This window comes from Theropithecus gelada, chromosome 9 (assembly GCF_003255815.1).
Source record: "Theropithecus gelada isolate Dixy chromosome 9, Tgel_1.0, whole genome shotgun sequence".
Lineage (NCBI taxonomy): Eukaryota > Metazoa > Chordata > Mammalia > Primates > Cercopithecidae > Theropithecus > Theropithecus gelada.
The window spans coordinates 46,990,158-46,996,187 of NC_037677.1; the positions used below are offsets into that span (position 1 = coordinate 46,990,158).

General features: G+C 41.1%; 1 protein-coding gene across 1 annotated transcript in view; it reads right to left on the reverse strand.

Moving 5' to 3' along the window:
- LOC112631324 (anthrax toxin receptor-like) overlaps positions 1–6,030 on the reverse strand; it is a 724,187-nt gene that overhangs the window by 710,782 nt on the left and 7,375 nt on the right.

Consider the following 6,030-nt stretch of genomic DNA (forward strand, 5'->3'; position numbering starts at 1 on the left):
ATGCCTGTGTGTAGAATGATAATTGTATAATTAATAGTGTGAAGACCTCTTGATAAATGGTAAATCTGAACATATGTATTTGTCTGACGTGTCATTGTGAAACCTCACAGCTTCAGTCAGTGTCAGCACAGCTAAGGAGCTTTTGTATGTAATGCATATGTCACTGGGCATAATCTACAGGCACCTAATAACTCAGGTACCTTAACAGTCACTAATGAGTATATCTCCAAGGAACAGTCCAACAACACAGGACTGGCCAGACTCAAGGTAACTATATGTCCAATCCAGGGTCATAGTGAGTGGGCATCTGCCAACCAGGGGTCATTCCCCCTGCCTGCCATTGAGCAGTTCAGAAGTGACTGGTGTAAGCAGACATGAGTGAGCTTGCTGAATTCACTATTCGCCTCTTTGGAGGGGATCATACCCAGGACCTAGGTCATTGTGCCTTATGGGAGTCCTACACATTTCACTTGCAAATTATATCTGAAAATTAAATGACTATGTTGCAAGTCATTCACAAGACATGTTTTAAAATTGCATTCCAGAACCCATATTAACATCCAGTGACCTGTAGAAAGCAGTAGAGAAATGTATTAGGCAAAAAGTTCTGGCAAAGACCAGTCTGATACTGGCCTGATTACCCAACCTCAGGAATTGGCCACATCAACTCGAAGAGCGAAGAAAAATAAAAAGTACCAGATTTATTACAAGACATTAGGAACTACCCATTTAGATAGACGATTTTAGCTAACACAGTATTACAACGTCATCCTGAAGAATATGTCCCTCTTCCAGAGAACCCAGGAGGTTATCATGACCCCTGGAAAGCCCGACCAGCAGTAACAGTGCAAGTGGCATAGGCGCATGAGTGCAGAAATACAATCTCTACTGAAAGTAAGTTTCATACTAGGCAAGAATTACAGGATAGACATAGAACTTTTGCTCACAAAGTCAAATCAGATGTACAAATTCAATGTGGTTTAGGAGTCAATGGTGGGAAGTTCATTGTGCTTATGGAAAGTGAAGTAGGACAAATGACTGTAATAGCAAATAACTCCAGGATTAATGATGAATTAATTGCTAGAGCAGAAAATATCCAAGACCTTCCTGACTTACGATGGGGATGGGTAAAGAAGTTGGATGAGATGATACCCAAATATGATTCCCAGCTTTACCTAAACTAAACAATGGAAGACTGTAGAAGATGCCATTAAGCTATCTCAAGAATATGGAAGATTATTATTCGCTTCTGATGGGACAGGACTTTAAAGGGCACCTGAAAAAATTCCCATGAAAAATCACTTTTACAAAATGTCAAGTTATGATATCCAAGATGAAACCAATGAGTCACAACATTCACATAATACACTGTACAACCCTGATCTCCTGTCATAAAATGTTTCTTACCTCTAAACCAAAGGTTCATTTTATAATTCAATTTTTCTCATTTTTTCTGTTCTCTTAGCTTAAAAAAAGATCATTAAAAACTTTTGTATGTTTTTCATATATGCTTGCAAAGGATTGTAAAACTTTATTGTGATTATTGTTGCTTTAAGCTGAAACTTCCCTAATCTTTCTTTAGAGATTGTGGCATAGCATGCTAGTTTCCTTTCCATATCCAATTGTTTGCTGTAATGAATACACAAATATAGGCACTATTTTTGTAACTTTAAATAGACATCATCTCAAGTCTACAAGAATTATCCAAAATGGTATCTAATGACATTTCTAGGTCTTCAGACACTATTAACACAGATTGTAGCTCCTAGGTCCTGAAGATTTTACTAGATATTGGTTACTGAAACTGAGCTTTCTTGAATTCTTTCTCCTTCCACTGTGGTTTCCCACATTTCAACGTATCACCGATTTTTGTCCTCAAACATTACTTACATATTTTCCACAGAATTAAATTAAAAATGAATCATCCCTCCTCTGATTTTTGAAATGACCCTTTGCTTCCTATGATACTGATTCTTCTGGTCCTTTTTGTAGTTATATTTTAGAGTTTGCAAATATCCACACATGTTGCAATTGCATATACTTTTCTTTTCTTTTTTTTGGGGGGGGGACAGAGTCTCGCTCTGTCGCCCAGGCTGGAGTGCAGTGGCCAGATCTCAGCTCACTGCAAGCTCCACCTTCCGGGTTTACCCCATTCTCCTGCCTCAGCCTCCCGAGTAGCTGGCGCCCGCCACCTCACCCGGCTAGTTTTTTGTAATTTTTCGGTAGAGACAGGGTTTCACCGTGTTAGCCAGGATGGTCTCGATCTCCTGACCTCGTGATCCGCCCATCTCGGCCTCCCAAAGTGCTGGGATTACAGGCTTGAACCACCCACCGCGCCCGGCCCAATTTTCTTATTAGTTATTTTTTCCTCTTCTCCTAAAGTTGCTGTTATTTCTTTTAACTTTTTGTGGGAAAAGTTAAACCCATCTTTCACTTTGTTGATACGGTTATTTGTAATTTAACGCCTTTATTTTTGCTCAAATTGCTTTTCAAGTTACCCACTTTTAGGGAAGACATTATTTGGGTTTTGTTTAGTGTATCAGGCTTTTTTTAAGTTAGTTGTATCAAGAAGTGTAGACTTTTCTATACATAATATCGTTTTCTCCACAGTAGTTTTTTTTTTTTAAGTCTGTTAAAATAAAGGTCATCAAATGATCTTTTCCTAAACCTTTCCTCTACCAGAAATATCCTTAGAGTCACATGGGCCTTTCTCCCTTCTTGCTTTTGTAGGAGTCCAAAGCTAATCTGTCTCTGATCGGATTGCATGTACGTGTGCCTTTTGGGGCCCTTGTGCATTCGTTCTTCTTTCTCTTCTAACCTCAAAAACGGGTTTTCTCTGTTGGCTCCTTCCCTTTAACATAGAAGTATACTCACGCTTTTGTTCAATCTTGGAATAAAAGGCTTTCTTTACCACGTATCTCCCTTTAACTACTACTACGTCTCTCTTCTCAGCCAAATAGTTGGGAAGAGAAGCCCTGAGTTTGTGTCATTGTTTTCTCACCTCCAGTTCACTACTTTACCCACTACCTGACACCCAGCTCACTCACACACACAAGCCCAATCACTAAGTTGCCATAGCTGATTTGTAGCTTTCCTGCCCTCCTGGCAAAATTTGACTCTGTGCATTGGGATAATACATGCTGAGTACCTATTGAACAGGCACTGTGCTAGGTGCTGCTGTTACAGAAATGAAAAGAAGGCATCATCTCCTTTCTAACAACTCACAGGAGCAGCCATTCCTGATTCATATGCAGGTCTCTTGACTCCCAGTGCTCACTTTTTCAGGCTGCACTTACTGCCGTGTAAATCACCCTATTCTCCAGATCTTCTTTCTTCCCACTTCTCCTTACTGTACACAACTTCTCAAGGCAATCACCTCCACGCCCATGGCTTCAGTTGTTTTCTCCATTCTCTGACAACAATGGAATTTTAAATGTTTTGTTTCATGTCTTTGCTTTATTTTACACAAGATGCCTCATTTGCTGTAACCATAGATTCAAAGTTGCTCCGTGAAAGTGATAAATGAAAAATGGTGATATTCTTAACATGTAAATTTCAGGAAGTTTCCCCAGTTACTCTTAATGGCTTGATCTAGTATGTGTGTTATTTTTGAAAGCATATGTTGGGATGCCACAAATGGACTTAGCCCACAGAGATTTATATTCAACTTTTGACCAGAGAGTTCCACTTTAATGTGACACTGAGAGTAAAAACTATCTTTTCCTCCTTACCCATTTTTCTTCCTACATTCTCTGCCAGGAGGAAGGCATCACTATGTACCCAGTCTTCCCCAGCAGAGCCTGAGCAGGTCTGTTTTCCCTCTACTTTCCCTTTTCTTTCACATCTCATGACCAAGCACTTCCTAGTCTGTCTCCCAAATGATCACAAACTTTTTTCTCCATTTTTGTCACTGCCACTGCCCTTAGCATTACTCTGCCTTTAGACAAAGTCTCTTCATTTGTTTGGTTGCTTCCTTCAGTTCTTCCTTATTATACAGTCCACTACACACACATCTGACAGAGACTTTTCACCTTTTTATGGTTCAGTGACTGAAATTTCCAGAATAAAATTAAAACCACCCCAGCATCAAATTTGAGGTCAAATAGAGGTGGGTTTGTATCCCAGGTTCATATACTGTCCAGCAGTGTGGTCTTAGAAAACGGAACTCCTTAAGCCTTTGTTTGTGCATCTGCCTACACTCATTGAGAGTTGGGACTATTTCACACATACAGTGCCTGGCATGTAGAAGGGACTTGATCAATGTTGAATGAAGGGGAGGCATTTTAAAATCCACATCAAAAAAAGTTGTTCTGTCGGGGAGCAGTGGCTCATGCCTGTAATCCCAGCACTTTGGGAGAACAAGGCAGATGGATAACCTGAGGTGAGGAATTCGAGATCAGCCTGACCAATATGGCGAAACTCCGTCTCTACTAAAAATACAAAATTAGCTGTGCATGGTGGCACATACTGTAATCCCAGCTACTCGGGAGGCTGAGGCAGGAGAATCACTTGAGCCTGGGAGGCGGAGGTTGCGGTGAGCCAAGATAGCGCTATTGCACTCCAGCCTGGGCAACAAGAACGAAACTCCATCTCAAAATGTGTTCAGCAAGGTTGAAGCATAAAACGTTAATAGCCAGAATCATTTTTCAATTGTATTTCTATAAATCTGCAAGACACAATCTGAAAATGAAATTAGAGAAACAATTTCACTGGGCAACAAGAGCAAAAGTTCGTCTCAAATAATAATAATAATAATCTACAATGCCACTTCCCATCCAAGCTTGACTTCTACCTTTACATTCTGATATGGTTTGGCCATGTCACCACCCAAATCTCAGCATGAATTGTAATCCCCACAATCCTCATGTGTCAAGGGAGGGGCCTGGGGGGAGGTGACTGGATCATGGGGACAGTTTTCCTCTTGCTGTTCTTGTGGAATTCAGTGAGTCCTCATGAGATCTTACAGGGTTTTGTTTTGTTTTGTTTCTTGGGATGGAGTCTTGCTCTGTTGCCCAGGCTGGAGTGCTATGGTGCGATATTGGCTCACTGTAGCCTCTGCCTCCTGGGTTCCAGTGATTCTCCTGCCTCAGCCTCCTGAGTAGCTGGGATTACAGGCATGTGCCACCACACCCAGCTAATTTTTGTATTTTCAGTAGAGATGGGATTTCACTACATTAGCTAGGCTGGTCTTGAACTCCTGACCTCAGTTGATCCACCTGCCTTGGCCTCTCAAAGTGCTAGAGTTACAGGTGTGAGCCACTGTGCCCAGTTGAGATCTGATGGTTTTATACATGTTTGACAGTTGCTCCTTCACATGCTCACACTCTCTGTATGGCCACCATGTAAGTCGGACCTGGTTCCCTTTCTGCCATAATTGTACGTTTCCTGAGGCCTCCCCAGTCATGTGAAACTGTAAGTCAATTAAACCTCTTTCCTTTATAAATTATGCAACCTCAAGTATTTTTTTGTATCAGTGTGAAACCAGACTAATATACTTTCTGATATTCATGCTTGAGGAATTGGGGGATTCAGACTACCCGGGATCAAATTGTGCCCCACCCTTAGCAGTCATGTGACCTTGGGGAGGTTACTTACCTTCTCCATCTCAACTTCTTCTGTAAAATCTGTTAAATGAGATTGTTTCTGAGGGTTAAATGTCCATAACACAGTGGGCAGATTGTTTCTGAGGGTTAAATGAGCATAACACACTGGGGACACTGTCAGGCACACACTACTTGCCAGATGTCAAGTATTCATCTTTATTGAATTAGGACTGTGGTAACCCACTTTAGACTGCAGTAACCCACTTTATGGCTCTCGATTTTGTATGACGGAATCATACTTAGTGCTTTGTTAGTAAAAGAAAGAAAATCTGAAAGTCCCTGCCATGGAAGGAAGAAATAGCGGGGAGAAAAGGGAGTTGGTAAGTTTCAGCATTTCAGAGCTTGGAGGGACAAGTTAGGTTTCTATTTTATGGAGAAGGAGGTGGAGGCAGGATGGGTCCTAAGGTGTCATTCAAGACACACAGCC